Source organism: Dasypus novemcinctus, chromosome 8 (assembly GCF_030445035.2).
Source record: "Dasypus novemcinctus isolate mDasNov1 chromosome 8, mDasNov1.1.hap2, whole genome shotgun sequence".
Classification (NCBI taxonomy): domain Eukaryota; kingdom Metazoa; phylum Chordata; class Mammalia; order Cingulata; family Dasypodidae; genus Dasypus; species Dasypus novemcinctus.
The window spans coordinates 67,215,292-67,234,385 of record NC_080680.1 but is presented as its reverse complement, the minus strand read 5'-3'; the positions used below and the strand labels follow the sequence as shown (position 1 = coordinate 67,234,385).

Here is a 19,094-nt window from a genome sequence, read left to right as displayed (position 1 = left end):
CGGTCCGGCAGCAGACGAGGGATCGGTCTCACAAGGGGTTGCGCGGTTCGGCTGACGGGGTCGCCCTGCGAAGCCGGCGACGAAGGGGTCGCCCGGAGAAGCAGGCGATGAAGGGGTCGCCTGGAGAAGCAGGCGACGAACTGGGGACAAGGGAGGCCAGGCCCTTGTCGGGGGCTCTCAGGACTGGAGGGCGCATGGCAGAAGAACTACCGGGGAGACAAGGTAAACACGCAAGTCCACTTTATTGAGGGAGAGGCAACAGTTTTATAGGGGCTGGGGAAGGCTGACTGGTTGAAGCCACGCCCTGTTCTGATTGGTTGCCGGCGAAAGGTCAGTGGGCGGTACTGGATGGGGGAGGGGTGGTGGTTAGGGATTGGCTGTCGCTGTTGCTGGGGGAAGGGGCAGGGTTTAGGGATTGGTGGCTGCTGTTGCTGGGGTGGAGGGCAGACTTGAGTTTTCCGCCCACGCCTGGCTGTTGCTGCTGTTGGGGGGAGGGAAAAGGGCAGACTGGATTTTTCCGCCCATGCCTGGCTGTTGCTGCTGTCGGGGGAAGGGAAAAGGGCAGACTGGAATTTTCCGCCCTGCGCCTGCGCAGGGAGAAAGAAGAAGAAGGGTGCCACCCCACAGGCATCATGTGGCATCATCTGGGAGGAGGGGCGGCCGCGGAAGCATGGCTGCCGAGAAGGGGAGACCCGAGGGCACTCTGCGCCCATGCCGAGCTTCCTTCAGGGGTGGCGGTGAGTCCGACCAGCCACCCTATTATGGGGGCAGCGGCTTGGCCTGCCGCGGCCGCTCCCCCGCCAGGCCAGCAAACCACACTTCAGCCGGAGGGGTGACCGCAATGTATGAGCTATCCAGTTTCTCTGCATCCTTGTCAGCATTTGTTGTTGTCATTTTAAAATTTTATCCATTCCAATAGGTTATATGAAATGCATATTTAAATATAAAGACACAAATAGGCTAAAGAAAAAACAAAACTATTGATTATAATAAAGATGCAGTAATTATATCGATGTCCAACAAAGGAAAGTTCAAGGAAAGGAGTGTTACCAGAGATAAGGAGGAACAATTCATAATGATAAAAGAAGACACAACAATTCTAAATATGAATGCATCTATAACAGAACTCCAAAATGCATGAATCAAAAACTGATAGAAATGAAAGGAGAAATAGATAAACCCAAAGTCAGAACTAGATATTTTAACTCTCTTCTCTCATTAATCAATATTAAAAGTAGACACAAAAACTGTAAATAATATAGAAGATTTAAATAATACTGTCAGCTATCTTGACTTAATGAATAATTATAGAACACTATACTCCAAAATTATAGAATACACTTCCTTCTCAAGTGTATATGGGTCATTTACTAAGACAGACTACATGTTGGTCCATTAAAAAGTGTTTGTAAATTTGAAAAGTCAGGAAAATTTTACTTATCCATAAAATAATTAAATTAGAAATCAATAACTAAATGCCTTCAAAATTCTCAAATATTTGGAAATTAAGAAACATCCCTTTTAAATAATCCATGTGTAAAATAATAAAATCATGGGGGTCATTAAAATATTTTACTAAGTGATAATAAAAAACGTAGAGCTTCAAAATTTGTGGTATATATATAAAACATTGTTTAGATGGAAATTTATAGTAGTAAATGGTTTTGTTTTTAAAAAAGAATGGTTTTAAATAAATTACCCATCGCTGCATCTTAGAAACCTAGAAAAAGAAGAATAAATTACATCCAAAGTAAATAGAAGGAAAAAAATAATTTAGAGTGGAAATCAGTAGAACAGAAAATTAGCAAACATCAGCAATGAAAATCAGTGAATCCAAAAGTTGATTATATGAGATGACCCATGAAATGGAGAAATTAACCTGTCTTAACTGGGGTTCTTTAAGCATAATAAGGCTTTAAAATATGATTGTAGTTTCTATTTTTCAATATTCTTCTAAGGATGCCGTAGGACTTTAGGGTTTATGTCTTTCATGAACCCCAGTTGAGAAGAGTTGCCTCAGCTATAGATGAGATTAAATTTAAAAAGAAAAATAGAAAACACCAATTACCAATATCAGAAATGTAAAATGGACCATCACTACAGATGTTGCAGGCATTAAAAATTTAGTAAGAAAATACTATGAATAACTTTATGCCAAGAAATTCAACACTTAGAAGAAGTGGACAAATTTCATGAAATATTTAAATTAGCAAAGTAGACACAAGGAAAAAAAAATCTGAATAACACTGTAACTGATAAAGAAATTGAATTTGTAATCTAAAATATTTCAGTAATAAGATTCCACACTTCAATAATGATAGAAGTTTTGAATGCACAACTATGTGATTGTACCAAATACCATTGATTGTACACTTTGGATGAAGTGGATGCTTTATTAATAGGATTCAATAAAGGTGATTTGTTTAAAAAAAAAAAAAAAAGAAAAAAAAATTCAATACCCAGATGGTTTAACTGGAAATTTTAGCTTACATTTAAGAAAGAATTACTGTCAGTTTTATACAAATTTTGTTCAAATAAAGGAATATTACTCAACCTATTTTATGAGGCAAATACAATCATGATATCAAAGCCTAATACCATTGGGCTTGCTTTGGCAGCACATATATTAAAAATTGGAATGATACAGAGAATATTAGCATGGCCCCTGCGCAAGGATGACACGCAAATTTGTGAAGCATTCCATATTTTTCATTCTTTAATGAACTGGAAAAACTAGCTATGAAATTTATTTGGAAAAGAAAGAGGCCCTGAATAGCCAGAGACATATTGAAAAAGAAAAATGAAATTGGAAGAATCACACTACCTGACTTCAAAACATATTACAAAGCTACAGTAGTGAAAACAGCATGGAATTGACACAAGGATAGACGCACAGACCAATGGAATCGAATTGAGAGTCCTGATATAGATCCTCATATATACAGTCATATAATATTCGACAACGCCACCAAACCCACTCAACTGGGAGAGAATGGCCTCTTCAACAAATGGTGCCTGGAGAACTGGATATCCATATGTAACAGAATGAAAGCGAATTACCAACACACACTTTATACAAAAATCAACTCAAGATGGATCAAAGACCTAAATTTAAGAGCCAAAATCACAAAGACTTTGGAAAGCAATGTAGGGAACCATCTACAGGACTTGTAATAGGAAATGGCTTCATGAACTTCACATCCAAAGCACAAGCAGCAAAAGAACAAATAGATAAATGGGACTTCCTCAAAATTAAAGCCTTCTTCACCTCAAAGGAGTTTGTCAAGAAAGTGAAAAGAGAGCCTACACAATGGGAGAAAATATTTGGTAACCATATATCTGATAGGAGACTTACATCCTGCATATATAAAGAACTCCTATATCTTGAAAATAAAAAGACAAACAACCCATTTAAAAAATGGGAAAAAGATTTGAACAGACACTTCTTCAAAGAAGAAATACAAATGGCTAAAAAGTACATGAAAAAATGCTCAAAATCACTAGCTATTAGGGAAATGCAAATCAAAACTTTAATGAGATGCCATCTTACTCCCATAAGATTGGCAGCTATGAAAAATACAGAAGACTACAAGTGCTGGAGAGGATGTGGAGGAATGGGAACACTCACCCATTGTTAGTGGGAATGCAGAAGGATACAGCCATTCTGGAGGACAGTTTGGTGGGTTCTCCAAAAACTAGCTATAGATTTGCCATATGACCCAGCAATTCCACTGCTGGGTATATACCCAGTAAAACTGAAAACAAGGACACAAACTGATATATGCACACCAATGTTCATAGCAGCACTATTCACTATTGCCAAAAGTTGGAATCAACCCAAATGCCCATCAACAGATGAATGGATAAATAAAATGTGGTATATACATACAATGGAATACTACTCAGCCATAAGAATGAACATAGTACAAACACATGTGATAACATGGATGAATCTTGAGAACCTTATGTTGAATGAAGCAACGCAGGCATTGAAGGACAAATACTACATGACCTCATTAATATGAAATAAGTAAAACAAGTCTCAGAGAGCTAGAGTCCGGATGATAGGCTTAAAGGAATTTGGGGGGTAGAGGAAGGTTGCAAGCTGACACCTACATGGATAAAATCTATGATAAGCTGGAGGTAAGTATTTGTACAGGGAAGGGATAAAATGGGGGCATGGGGTACCTTTGGGTGGGGCTTTGCAGACTTGAGGGGGGATAGGGATGGGAGGATGGGTAAGATGGCTCAAGAACTAGGGGAGAGTAGGAGGAACATTTGAACATAGGAGATTGCCAGGTATGTGGTTGAAAGTATAATGTTGAGAAAACTTTTTCGAAAATATGATAAGGAAGGTTACCTGTTTAAGATACTTACAGGGGAGAATTTGATACAGGGCAGGCTTCTAGGGTGTGTGTGAGTGCTCATTTTTTCATAGTTAGTTATACATTGGATAGAGACCCATACAATGAGAGTGGAGGTGTACCCACATTCTGGGGAGGACTGCTGTTCTCAAATAGAGGGAATTATATCTCACGAGAGAATTGGTGGCTCCCAGTGGGTTAGGGCAGTCGAGCATGTCAGGCCCTCACCATTGTTGCAAGTATCTTTGAATATGGTCCTTCAAGTAATGAAGATTGATTGTCACCATGGCCCTGAGGGAAGGGGGAAAGAGGTATTGAATAGATGGAATCAGTGTAACTGTGGGGCATTGGAAGTGTTCCACAAAATTATGCAATGATAGATATAGGACATGTTAAAGTACACCAAAAATGTATAAAAACCTACAGGCTAAAATGTAAACCGTAATGTAAACCCAAGTGTAACCATGTTTGAAAGCTGTTGTCTCAATATCTGTACATCAGTTGCAGCAAATATAATATGAACATGTAAAAAGATCATTGCTGGGGAAGGGACAAAGTGTTCGATGCTGGATATTTGGGAGTACCATATATTGTATGTATGAATTACTGTGATCTAAAACTTTTGTGAAGACAAACTTAGTAATTAGAAAAAAAAAGAAGAGAAGAAAGGATGTAGATACCGAGGAAGAAATGGAAGAAATTGCCTTGCCACTGTACATACAGGACAATACTTATAGCAGTGATAAAAGGCAAAACATCAAAAACAAAGTTTCTTCATTTTTAAATATTTTGACACCCCAATTTATTTTTACTTTGATTTTCTAAATTAGTATGTATTCTATATCTAACCTTTAAACCCATCACTATATTCCATTTTACTAATAATGGAACCTGGCAATATATTAGGTTTCCTTTTCAAAGAAGTTTTGGATCATAGAGAGGTGCAATTATGGCAGGGGAGTAATACTGGTGTGAGAAGTTATTGATAGGGGACACATGATTGGAAGGGAGTTCTCCAGGGCATGTATACAGGGTATACATAAAAATGTTCGGATATTTTCATAGTGGTTACAGTTAAAAATGACAACCGAGGGAGTGCTTAGTTCCTAGCTGGGGGGGTGGGGTGGGGAGCTATCACATTCCCCAATGGAACAGCAACAATCCCCAAGTGCAGTGGCTAAGACCAATAAAGAAGGATGGTCCAACAATGAGCCGTTGATACTAATGATTATGCTTGTGAGCCTGCGCGCCTTAAATAAGAACTAGGCCTACAGCTGCAGGGTGCCTAAGAATTACCTCCTGAGAGCCTCCATGTTGCTTAAATGTGGCCACTCTCTAAGCCAAACTCAGCATGTAAATGCATTACATTCCCCCCAGCATGAGGCATGATTCCTGGGGATGATCCTCTCTGGCACTGAGGGATTACTACCAAGTACCAGCTGATGATGTAACTAGAAAATGACCTTGAATAAAAGGGTCAACTCAGACCAGCAGAATATCTCAAGCCTACATGAAATATCAGGAGTTAAAAATGCTTTTTGACATTGAATAAAAGGGGAAAATGGAAAGGACAAATGAGTTTATATGGCTATGAGTCTCCTAAAAAGGGTGCCAGAGACAGCCAAAGTAGACACAATCCAGGTATTGGTTCTTCTTCCGGCTACAGAGACCCACAGGTTCAACTCCCTGGCAGATGGAGTTCAGTGCCATGTCAGTTGACCCTACTTTGGAGTTTGTGTTCCTGAGTATGATGGAGTTGGACTCAGATGTGATCTTTGTTCACAAGCCTTTCCTGTTACTTTTACTGGACCTGCGGTTGGTGCTGGGGTTTGGTGTATGCTCAGGGGACCTGAATCTCTGGACTGTCCATGTGCTAGCCAGGCCCTGGGCCTCAACAGACCTGCAACTCCTACCCTCTGGTTTAATGAACTTACTCCATCCAGCTAACAGGGAGGTGAAGAAGGTCAACCACCATACCAGGGAGCCAAGAGTACCTAAAACTGCAAGCAGGAGAATTACATCCATCATCCATGTGGAATCTAAGCCCCCTCTCGATATAGATTTGGAGCAGACATAACCATCCCAGGGTCCATAGGATGGAGGAATAGAGTATGGATTAGAGTGGACTTACTGATATTCTATTCTAGAAATATTGTGATTAGTAATGGAAGAAAATGTAGCATTAATGTGGAGAAAGTGGCCATGGTAGCTACTGAGGGTAGGGAGAGGGAAGAAGAGATATGATGTGGGGCATTTTCAGGACTCGGAGTTGTCCTGTGTGATACTGCAGGGACAGTTGCTGGACATAGTAGGTCCTGCCATGACCCACTGGGTGGACTGGGTGAGAGTGTAAACTACAATGTAAACCACTATCCAAGTGATGCAACAGTACTCCAAAATGTATTCACCAAATGCAATGAATGTGCCATGATGATGAAAGAGATTGTTGATGTGGGAGGAGTGGGGTGAGGGTGTGGGGCCTATATGGGGACTTCATATTTTTTTAATGTAACATTAAATAAATAAATAAAGCCTAATACCACTGATGAACATAGACACAGAAATCTTGACAAAATATTAGCAATTGAATCTAGAAATATAGAACTGGATAGTACATCAAGACAATGTGGAATTATCTCACAAGCGAATGGAAGATTGGTTTAGCATTTGATAATGAACTAAAATAATGTACCACATTAACAGATTAAAGGAGAAAATGATATGATCATGTCATATAAATGTAATAAAAGAAAATTCCACATCCATTTGTGTAAAAGCTTTCAGTATAGTAGGAATAATAGGAAGCTTTATCAATGTGATAAAAGCGGAAATATTTAATGACGAAATACAGATTGCTTTCCCTTTGACACTGGGATCAAGGCAAGGAAGCTTACTCCCACCTCTAATCACTTTTATTCTACATTTTTCTGAAAGTCGTGGCTATTACAATAAGGCAAAAACAAACAAAAAATGAAAGTCGTAAAGTTTGTAAAGGAAAAATGTCAATATGAATGATCACATAGAAAATTCTATGGAATCTACAAAAAACAGAACCAATCACAGATTTTACAAGGTCACAGAACACTGTATCAATATACAAAAATCAAATACATTTCTATAATAGAAGCACACAGTTTAAAATTAAAATTGAAAATAAAATGCCACCTTTGGTAATAATGTCAAAAACATTAAACAATTCTAAATAAATTTAATTAAAGATTGCAAGACCTCACTACTGAAAACTAAAACACACTGCTGAACAGAGTTAAAGATCTACATAAATGAAGAAATACACCATATTCATGGACTGGAAGGTTAATTATGTTATGATGTCAATTTTTTCCAAATTGATAGGGAGACTTATTGCAATCTCCATCAAAATCCCAGGAGGCTTCTTTTCTTTTCCTTTTTCAAAAATGTTTTAAATTTTATTTTTAAAACATACTTAGATTATATAAAATGTTACATAAAAAATATAACGGTTATTTTTCCTCTTCTATAATTTGACAAGCTGATTCTTAAATTACTTGGAAATGCAAAGGACCTAGCACAGTAAAACACAATCTTGAAGAGGAGAAAAGTATTGAAGGATGTATACTACCTGATTTCAAGATTACTGTGAAGTTACAGTAATCAAGACAGTGATATAGGCCTAAGAATTGACCTACTAAGTCAATGAAGCAGAACAAAGAGTCCAGAAATAGACCAATACTTATATGGTCAAGGTGATTTTTGACAAAGAAGTCAAAGTCATTCAATGGAAGAAGGAAAAGGCTTTGCAAGAAATAGTGCTGAATCATTGGATATGGATATTCACAGAGGAAAACCAATCCAAACCAAACTCAGTCCTTCACATCTAACTCAAAAATTATTTCAAAATGGGTCATGGGCCTGATGTAAAAACTGAAAGTCTAAAATTTCTAGGATAACATGTAGGAGAATATCTGCCTATCTCTGGGTTAGGTAAAGGGTTCTTTGATCACAATAACCACAAAAGAAAAATATTGATGGGAAGCAAATTTGGTCCAACAGAGAGGGCATCTGCCTACCACATGGGAGGTCCAAGGTTCAAACCCAGGGCCTACTTGACCCGTGTGGAGCTGGCCCACGTGTAGTGCTGATGTGTGCAAGGAGTGCCCTGCCACACAGGGGTGTCCCCTGCATAGGGGAGCCCCATGCGCAAGGAGTGCACCCCATAAGGAGAGCTGCCCAGTGCGGAAAAAGTGCAGCCTGCCCAGGAATGGTGCCGCACACATGGAGAGCTGACACAGCAAGATGATACAACAAAAAGAGACACAGATTCCGGGTGCTGCTGACAAGAATACAAGTGGACACAGAACACACAGCAAATGAACACAGAAAGCAGACAACTGAGTGGGGTGGGGGGAGAGAGAAAAAAAAATCTTAAAAAAAAAAAAAGAAAAATATTGGTAAATTGTTCTTCAAAATTATAAACTTCAGCTCATTGAAATTTTCTATTAGGAAAATGAGTAGGCAAGTATGGAGTAAATATTCACAATATGTATAAATGGCAAAGGGCTTTATGGAACATATATAAAGAGTGCCTGTAATTCATTAATAATAATAATAAAAGACATCACAGTAACAAATGGGCAAATGAGCTACTTCACAAAAGAAAGATATATGCATAGCCAATAAATACTTTAAAAATACTCAGAACCATTAGTCATCAAAGAAATGCAAATTATATTAAAAGACCATATTAGATGATAATTTGAGATCTTAATATGAAAATTATATATATATTTAAAGTGAAGCAGAGAAAAATTCTCTATTAATTGAAGATTCTAGGGTGTTGGAATTTACTTGTTTCTGTATTTCACTCTCTTTGTGTCTCTTTCCTGGACAGAATTCTCAGGGACTTCAGAGAGGGATCTGGCTATGAAGACAGGGTACTGAGCACTGTTTTAAGAGATTAAGATGCTTTAGTATCCTCTGCTCTCTTTTCTCATCAAATATTTGCATTCCAGTTATTTGCAGGTCAGTGATGGTATGGATTCCTACTCTTTACCTTTCTCTTAGGAATTTGAGCCATCTGAGTGTTCAAGAATGATCCTATGAAAGGAGATGAAAAGCTTTTGATTACATCCTATTGTGCAGTAGATCAAGTCCCTCAGGAACGCATCATCACATTTATTATTTTTTTATAATATAGTTTTTTTCTTATTTACTAGATGTTGAATTTCTTGAGGGTGAGGAACGTATTACTCATTTTTATTTGTCCTCTCTGAAGTTTATCATGAAGTAAAGTAGATGGGTAATGAATAGATGCTGAAAGGAATGGATATATTTTTTAGAGCTTTTTATCACTTTTATTGTCACTACTTCCTTTTGGGATATGAAATTTTGTTATTAAAAACAACAACAACAAAAAACAGTAACAGTGGATTTTTAAAGAATCTTTCCTCTCAGGAAGAAAGAAAAATAAGTCAGGCCCAATACAAAACCAGAAAGACACTTACCTAAAACTGATATTTAAAGGCAAAACTGAAAGGATAAGAGAGAAAAAAGAAAGGGAAATCAGATAGGCAAACATTCTGAACTCAGGAAGAAGAAAAGAAGATGGGAAGTCTCAAAGAACCAAAACTCCATTAAGGGAAACAAGTGGAAAGTAAAGGGACTAGGGTATCCCTGCAAGGCAGAGAAGCATTCTGATATAGCTCAAGAAATGGAGAAAGGTCACGCAAAACCAGTGGGAGGTTACATGAAAACTGCCCACTGTTACTCAGGAGTGAAGCTGGGATTGACATTCAGTTTGATCTCATTCTCCACTCAATGATTTGATCTCTAGATTATATACTGCTTTATATTTGCCATAAAACTTGATAACCAGCTTAGGATAAGCCTGTCCATGAAGGATCAATGCTACGACAATGCAGTCACCTTGTATTTTTTTAGCTACTATCATGTCCCTTCAAACTCTTTAACATTGGCTTTGAAACCACTTTAGCTTCACTGTTCTGTGTGCTTCATCCAAAGTTTAGACTGAATTCTGATATCCTCTGTTTCTGAGTCTGTATGCACTCTTTTGAGTATACAAGAATGAATATGAGGAAGAAAAGTAGAATAAATAATGATTACTTTTAAGGTGTAGATCATATGGTTTTCTCCATATTATTTGGGAATAGTGTTAGAGTCCACAAAATCAATAATGTGATTGAAGTAGCAAGTTTCTTATGTTTTAGTGCACTTTCTACAAAATCAAAGTAGGTTAGTTTTCATTTTTAAATGTAAGTACAGAAAGCAAGTTGATGTTTGAGAATGAATGATGGTACATTGACAAGAAATGCTTTTAGAATGAAGTGGTCATGTTTTGGATACGAAACATACACATGCTTAAACAGAAGTAAAACTCAGCATTCTTGGACAAGTCACCGAGGGTTTGACTCCTCAGTAAACAAAATTTTGAGTGAAGAGAGCCTGGAATACAGAAGTGGTGGTTTTGTGCTTTGGGAGTTTGACTGGTAATTAGTTTCCTATTTATGGCAGTAACAAGTATAGTGGCTTAAATCAGCACAAATTTATTTTACATTTGTGTAATAAGAAGTCCAGCACGAGTCTCACTGGGATAAAATCAAGGTGTCTCCAGGGCTGCATTCCTTTCTGGAGGCTCTAGGGAAGAATCCATACCCTTGCCTTTTCCAGCTTTAGAGGCTTCCCACATTTCTTGGCTCGCGGCCCTTCCTCTACCTTCAAAGCCAGCAAGAGAGGGCTGAGTCCTTCCCACATCTCATTATTCTGACTTCCTCTTCTGCTTCCCTCTTCCACTTTTAAAGTCCCTTGTAATTACCTTGGACTCATCTGGATAAGCCAGAGTAATCTCCTCATTTCAAGGTCAGCTGATTAGCAATCTTTTTTCCATCTGCTCCCTTTTTGTCATGTAAGGTAATATAATCACAGGTTCTGGGAATTATGACATGGACACATTTCCTTTGGGGATGGGTTGGGGAATTATTCTGCCTACCACTGTTGGTTTCTGGATTCTCCCTCTGATGCAACATGCTATGTGATGGCAGTCACTCCTGAACTTGGGCAGCAAGTGCTAAAATATATAGAAGTTCCAGCCATTGTGCAGAATTGACCCTGGGCCATGAAGGGAAAAAATTTGAGGCTATTAAAAGTAGGAAAGTGAAGTAACAACTTGAATTAAGAGGCAAGATGGTGGCAGAGTAGGGAGTTCCAATAGTTAGCTCATCTTCCAGTGCAGTTAGAAATCAGCAGCGCTATCTAAATCACCTGTTTTGCGCGTGGGTGGGTGATCAGGGGACCAGAAGAACATCCTGAAACATCTTTAGGAGAATGGAAGGAGGACACTGGCCATCTGTGGTGAAGATTCATGTGTAGAGCACTCCACACTGCGGAGGCTAGTGCCTATCCCCTGCTGGTGGGGTGGGATGCTTTGGGAGCTATTACCTGGCTAAAGGTGGAAGCTCCATTTCCCAAGAACAGGGGAGGGAGAGACAGTTGGGGATTGACTTCAGTTACTGATTAGATATAAATTAGATATAAATTCAGGGGCTAAAGTTCAGTCCTAAGGATAGCTAAAGTTTGAATCTGTCCAAATTGGAAGGAGGCTGGAAGCCTCCATTTTAACTCTGCCTCCAGCATGAGGGTAAGTGGGACTGATTGAAAACCACAGAGACAGTTTGGACCAGTTTCTTTCCACCCAGGTCAGATTGCTACCCTAGCGTGGGCTCCAGCCTCACCCCTGGCAGGGGGGAAGCTGGTGTGACCTGCATCAGCCTCTCTGGGCAACTTAGTCACTTTTGACCCTCAGGGACTAGATTCTTGGGCACAGTTGTGGCTACCTCCCTGTCCCTGATAGGACAGGAGAGGAGCACTGCTTCTTCAGTCCCTCTGGGAAACTGCAGGATCTTTCAGCCCACATAGCCAAGATTGTTGGCATACCTGTAGCTCCATTGCAGCCCCTAACAGGGCAGAAGGAAGGGCAGTGCTTCCTCAGCCTCTCTGGGTAACTGAAGTCACTTCTGAGCCACACAGGCTAGTTTTTTGGGCATACCTGTGGCTTCATCCCTGTCCTTGTTTGGACAGAAATGAAGAGAGTACTTCCTCAGACTCTCAGGCAACTGCAGGCATTTTCAGTTCACACAGACAAGATTGATGCTCATACCTGTCACTCTTATCCCATACCTTTGGTTCCTCATCCACTCCTGACATGGAAGGAAGATGGGCGGTGCTTTGTCAGCCTTTCTGGGCAACTACACTCACTTTCAGGCTATCCATACTAGATTGTTGTACACCCTTGTGGCTCCATCCCAGCCCCCAGAAAGGGAGGAGGGGGGCCTGTGATTCCTCAGTCTATCTGGGTAACTATGGTCAGTTTTGACCCACATGACTTAGTTTACTGACCATTCCTGCTGCTCCTTCCCCACTCCAGGCATGGGAAGAAAGTGTGTGCACCTTCATCAGTTTCTCCAGGCAACTCCAGATAGTCTTAGACAGCACAACTTGGATTACTGCATAGGGCTGCAGCTTTTTCCCCACCCCTGATATAGGAGAAAGGTGGGAAAAGCTTCATTGGTTCTTGGGGTAATGTGGGCAGCTTTAGCCTCCACAGCTTACAGTATTAACCACACCCTTGGCTCCTACTCTACCCTGAGCAAGGGAAAAAGGGCAAGACACAGATGAAAAAGAGCTTAAAAAAATTCAGATTGGCTAAACAAGAGCCATTATAAATTTCCAAAATAAGTTGAACCAACTATCTAGAAGGGCTATAGCACAAGGCCAATCAAGTAGAGAGCCATATGTTAAAGAGAGAAACAGAGCCCAGAATAAATACACTAAGAAAATCAGATGCTGAGACACAAACAAAAAAATTACAACCCATACTAAGAAACAGGAAGATATGGCCCAGTCAAAGGAACAAACTAAGCCTCCAGATGACATAAAGGAGTTGAGACAACTGATTACAGATGATCAAAAAAATCTTCATAATAAATAATTCAATGATATGGCTGAAGAGATTAAGGATATTAAGGAGACACAAGGTGAGCACAAAGAAGAATTTGAAAGAATATATAGAAAAATAGATCATATGGGAATGAAAGGTACAATAAATAAAATTAAAAATACACTGGAGGCATATAACAGTGGATTTGAAGAGGCAAGAGAAAGGATCAATGAGCTGGAAAACAGGGTCTCTGAAAGCTAACACAAAAAAGAACAGATAAAGGAAAGAATGGAAAAATTGAGTAGGGTCTCAGGGAACCAAATGTCAGCAAGAGACATGCAAACATTCATGGCATGGGTGTCCCAGAAGAATAAGAAATAGGAAAATTGGCAAAAGGAATATTTGAAGTAATAATTGTAGGAAATAGGACATAGATATCTGAGTCCAAGAAACACATTGAATAAATCTGAATGGAACTACTCTGAGACACTAACCAAAATGTCATATGCCAAAGATAAGGAGAGAATTCTGAAAGTGGCAAGAGAAAAGTGATTCACTATATACAAAGAATGCCCAAGAAGATTAAGGGCTGATTTCTCATCAGAAACTGTGGAGGCAAGAAGTCAGTGGTATGATATATTTAAGACACTGAAAGAGGAAAACTGCCAGCCAAAAATCTTATATCTGGCAAGATTGTCTTTCAAAAATGAGGGCAAGTTTAGAATACTCAAAGATAAACAGAAACGGAATTTGTAACACAAAGACCAGCCTTGCAGGAAATACTAAAGGGAGTTTTAGAGACTGAAAAAAGACAGGAGAGAGTCTAAAAATGAGATTATCAGTAAAAGTAAATAGAAGTGTAAAAAGTATAAAAAGATGGGTGAAAAGAAGATATGACAGATAAAACCCAAAGGTCAAAATGGGTGAAATGAGAACTGCCTTTACAGTAATAATAGTGAATATTAATGGATTAAACTCCCCAATCAAAAGACAAAGACTGGTAGAAATGAGAAAATATGACCCATTTATATGCTACCTACAAGAGACTCACCTAGACCCATGGGTACAAAAAGATTGAAAGTGAAAGGTTAAAAAAAGATAACACATTCATGCAATAACTGCCCCCCCCCCACACTGAAGAAAAGGAAACTTGAGTAGCTATACTCGAGTTGGGATGCATTAAAGGCAGTGCCAAGAGGAAAATTTATAGCCCTTAATGCTTACATTAAAAAAGAAGAAAGAGCTAAAATCAATCACCTAATTAAATAGCTGAGGCAACTAGAAAAAGAAGAATGAACTATTCACAAAGCAAGCAGAAGGAAGGAAAGAACAAAGACAAGAACTGAAATAAATGAAATTGAGAAAAAAAAACCCAATAGAGTGAATTACAAAATTGATAACCCTTTAGCTAGACTGACCAAGAAAAATAAAAACAAGATGCAAGCAAATAAAATAAAAAATGTGAGGGGGGCACATTACTAACAGAAATAAAATGAATCATAAGATAATACTATGAAAATTGTACTTTCACAAATTAATAACAAACAATAATGTTGATTAATTGGAAAAATTCCTCGAAACATACAGACAACTTACACGAACCCTAGAAGAAACAGGAGATTTCAAGAAACCAATCAGAAAGAGACTGAAACAGTCATGTAAATGCTCCCCAAAATGAAAAGCCCTGGACCAGATGACTTTACAAGTGAATTCTGCAAAATATTCAAAGATTTAATACCAATCTTACTCAAGCTCTTTAAAAAAATTGAACAGGAGGAAACACTACCAAACTCATTCTATGTAGCCGACACCAGCCTATTACCAAATTCAGATAAAGATATTATGAAAAAAGAATGTTACAGAGAAAGGGACACAGCCTAAGGCTGACTCAGCTTTAACCCACAAATTTGGTCTGCTGTGTCCCACAGTCCATTCCAAGTTGGTGGGGCTGTCCCACTGTTTACCTTGGGAGCCAGTAAGAGACTGAAGAGATCCGACCCTCTCTGTCTCCCTCTTTACTGACCAGGACTGGTTGTTGATGACACAGAGGGGAGTGGAATTTTTTTCTACCCAGGAAAAGGGAAGGGGTTGCCAGCAAAGTTTGGAGAACTGCCTCTGAGAAAGTTTGAATTACAAGGATCTCCAATTAGGATCCTCTATCACATTGATCTGTTTCTTGTTGCAGCAAACACACTTTGACCAGTCTTTGAACTGAGAGAGCCACCAAAGAGCTCAATCTGCTAGTGGATCAAGGAAGTGTACATAAGGATTTAAAAGTATATAAGTAAGAGGGGACTTTTCCAGCCTTTAAAATCTCCCTCCCCAACACCCTTGGAAGCTGGTCTGCAACCCATTACTGGGTCCAGAGCCCAGTTTTGTGCAACTAACAGGGACAATCCTAAAGACCTAGATAAGGTTAAACCAAGATTCAAAGAATGGCAGTAACACAAAGCCTCCTGCCACTAAATCCAAAAGAGGGAGAAATTGAGCATCTGAGTAAACGCACCATCCTAATCAGTTGCCTAGACATCAGCAAAAAATTACAAACCATACTAAGAAAATGGTGGAAGTGACTAAAGAAAAGGAATATATCAACCCCCCAGAAGAGATACAGGACTTGAAACAACAATCAGTGAGATGCAAGCAAATTTCCAAAAGCAAATTAATGAGTTGAAAGACAGCATGGCTAAAGGGATAAAGGACATCAAGAGACAGTGAATGAGCACAAATAATAATTTGAAATCCTGAAAAGAAAAGTAACAGAGCTCATGGGAATGAAAGACATGATAGGTGAGATAAAAAACACATCAGAGGCATACAACAGCAGACTTAGAATGATAGAAGAAAGAATAAGTGATACAGAAGACAGAACAACTGAAATTACAGGGAAAAGAACACATAGAAAAAGGAATGGAAACAAGTGAGCAGAGATCCAGGGAGGTGAATGATAACAAGAAATACAACAATATATGTGTTGTGGCAGTTCCAGAAGGAGAAGAGAAGGGAAAAGGGCAGAAAGATTATTTGAAGAAATAATGGCTGAAAATTTCCCAACTCTCATGAAAGAAATGAACTTCCATGTCCAAGAAGTGCAGCATACCCTGATCAGAATAAATCTGAATAGACCTACTACAAAGCACACACTACTCAGAATGTCAAACCTTAAAGATGAAGAGAAAATTCTGAGAGCAGCAAGGGAGAAGAAAACCATCACATACAAACAATGCCCAGTAAGCCTTAGTGCAGATTGCTCATGAGAAACCATGGATGCAAGAAGAGAGTGGTATGATATATTAGGATACCAAAGGAGAAAACTGCCAGCCAAGAATTCTTTTTTTTTTTAAAGATTAATTTATTTATTTCTCTCCCCTTCTCCCCCCACCCCGGTTGACTGTTCTCTGTGTCTATTTGCTGTGTGTTCTTTGTCCTCTTCTGTTGCTGTCAGTGGCATGGGAATCTGTGTTTCTTTTTGTTGCATCATCTTGTTGTGTAAGCTCTCCATGTGTAGGCACCATTCCTGGACAGGCTGCACTTTCTTTCACGCTGGGCGGCTCTCCTTATGGGGTGCATTCCTTGTGTGTGGGGCTCCCCTATGTGGGGAACACCCCTGCGTGGCACGGCACTCCTTGTGTGCATCAGCACTGCACATGGGCCAGCTCCACATGGGTCAAGGATGCCCAGGGTTTGAACCGTGGACCTCCCATGTGGTAGATGGATGCCCTAACCACTGGGCCAAGTCCACCATTCCCAAGAATTCTTTATTCAGCAAAATTGTCCTTCAAATATGAAGGTTGCTTTACAATATTCACAAATGAACAGAAACTAAGAGAGTTCATAAGAAAGAATCCACTTGTGCTGGAAATATTAAAGGGAGCCTTACAACCTGAAAGAAAAAGACAGGAGAAAGAAACTTGGAGAAGAGTATAGAAGACAAGAATAGCAGAAAGGATAACCAGAAGAGTAAAAAGACAGCTGAAAATAAAATATGACATGTGGAAACCAAAGAATAAAATAATGGAAGTAAATAATGCTGGTTCTTTGAGAAGGTCAATAATATTGACATACCCTTACCTAGACTATCAAAGGGAAAAAGAGAAAATGCAAATAAATAAAATCATAAATGAAAGAGAGGATGTTATGACTGATGCCACAGAAATAAAAAGCATCATAGGAGGATATTATGAGACACTGTATGCCAAAAAACTAGACAACCTAGATCAAATGGACAAATTCCCAGAAATGCACAAACTATCTACACTGATGCTACAGAAAATACAGGAACTTAACAAACAAATCACATTTAAAGAGATTTAAAAAGTCATAAAAAATCTCCCAAGAAAGAAAAGTCCAGGACCAGATGGCTTCATAGGTGAATTCTACTATGCATTATGAGAAGAATTAACACCAATCCTGTTTAAACTCTTCCAAAAAATTGAAGAGGAGGGAAAATTACCTGATACATTTTATGAAGCTGACATCACTCTAACACCAAAGCCAAATAAAGACACTACAAGTAGTGTCCATTAATAAATTGAAGTAGAAAAATCACATGATCATCTTGATTAATGCAGAAAAGGCATTTTATAAAACACAGCATTCTTTTTGGATTAAAACACTCCAAAAGATAAGAATGAAAGGAAAATTTCTCTACACGATAAATGGCATATATAAAAACCCACAGCTAACATTGTACTCAAAGGTGAATGACTGAAAGCTTTCTTGTTGAGATTGGGAACAAGATTAAGATGCCTACTGCCACCACTGTTTTTCAATATAGTGCCAGAGGTTCTAGCTAGAGCAATCAGGCAAGAAAAAGAAATCAAAGGAAATTGTAAAGGAAGGAGTAAAACTTTTGCTATTCACAGGTAATATGATCCAATACTTACTTAGAAATATCTACAACAAAGCTACAAGAGCTAATAATCAAGCTCAGCAGAGTGGCAGGATACAAGATTAATATGCAAAAATCAGAAGTATTCCTTTACAGTAGTGGTTAGCAATCTGAGGAGGAAGTCAGGAAAAAATTTCATTACAATAGCAATGAAAAGAATCAAATATTTAGGAATAAATTTAGCCAAGGATGTAAAGGAACTGTATTCAGAAAACTACAATGCATTGCTAAAAAAAAATCAAAGAAAACCTATATAAGTGCAAGGACATTCTGTGTTCATGGATTGGAAGACTAAATATCATTTAAACATCAATTATATCCAAATTTATTTGCAGATTCAATGATTCCTGATAAAAATTCCAACAGCACATTTTAAGGAAATGGAAAAGCCAATTATCAAATTTATTTTGATGGGTAAGGGGCCCTGAATAGCCAGAAACATCTTAAAAGGAAAAACGAAGTTGGAGGATTCTCGTGTCCTGACTTTAAATCATATTACCTCGCAACAGTGGTAAAAACTGCATGGTCCTGGCATTAAATAAGATGTATAGACCAATGGAACTAATTTGATGGTTCAGAAGCAGACCTTCATGCCTATGGTCAAGTGATTTTGACAAGGCTGTGAAACCCAAGCAGCTGTGGCAGAATTGTCTATTCAACAAATGGTGCTGGGAGAAATGGATACCCATATCTAGAAGAGGGAAAGATGACCCCTATCTCATGCATTATATAAAAATTAACTCCAAATGGATCAAAGACCTAAATATAAAAACCAAAACCATAAAACTAAAACCATAGAACAAAATATAGGGAAACATCTTCAAGACCAGGTGATAGGTGGTGGATTTGTAAACCTTGCAACCAAAACATCAATAATGAAAGAAAAAATGGTGAATGGGACTACTTC

At 38.7% G+C, this 19,094-nt stretch overlaps 1 non-coding gene across 1 annotated transcript; it reads left to right on the top strand.

Annotated features, from left to right (window-relative positions):
- Positions 1-2,606: 2,606 nt before the first annotated feature.
- LOC111766649 (U6 spliceosomal RNA) lies at positions 2,607-2,710 on the top strand. The gene has a single exon (XR_002798632.1). It is a non-coding gene; the product is annotated as a U6 spliceosomal RNA (small nuclear RNA).
- The last annotated feature ends 16,384 nt before the right edge of the window (positions 2,711-19,094 follow it).